The sequence below is a fragment of the Penaeus monodon genome, chromosome 22 (assembly GCF_015228065.2).
Source record: "Penaeus monodon isolate SGIC_2016 chromosome 22, NSTDA_Pmon_1, whole genome shotgun sequence".
NCBI lineage: Eukaryota > Metazoa > Arthropoda > Malacostraca > Decapoda > Penaeidae > Penaeus > Penaeus monodon.
In genome coordinates, this window is record NC_051407.1 from 16,629,310 (window position 1) to 16,629,539 (window position 230).

The following is a 230-nucleotide window of genomic DNA, read 5'->3' on the forward strand; positions in this document are numbered from 1 at the left end:
CTAGACGGTGGTGTAGTTGCAAGAGGAGGAGGGAATGCTTGATACTAATGTTATCTTTTATCTGCCGTGGCCCAGGAGTGATAAGAAGTGATAATGATTGACAGATAATGAAGTGGACGAGGGAAAGAGGTGTTAGTGCGAGTCAGGGTGAGGGTGAACGAGGGTGAGAAAGGGAAAAAGGGAGAGGGAAAAATATTTTATGTTAGTCATACGGTCGAGAAGACAAAATG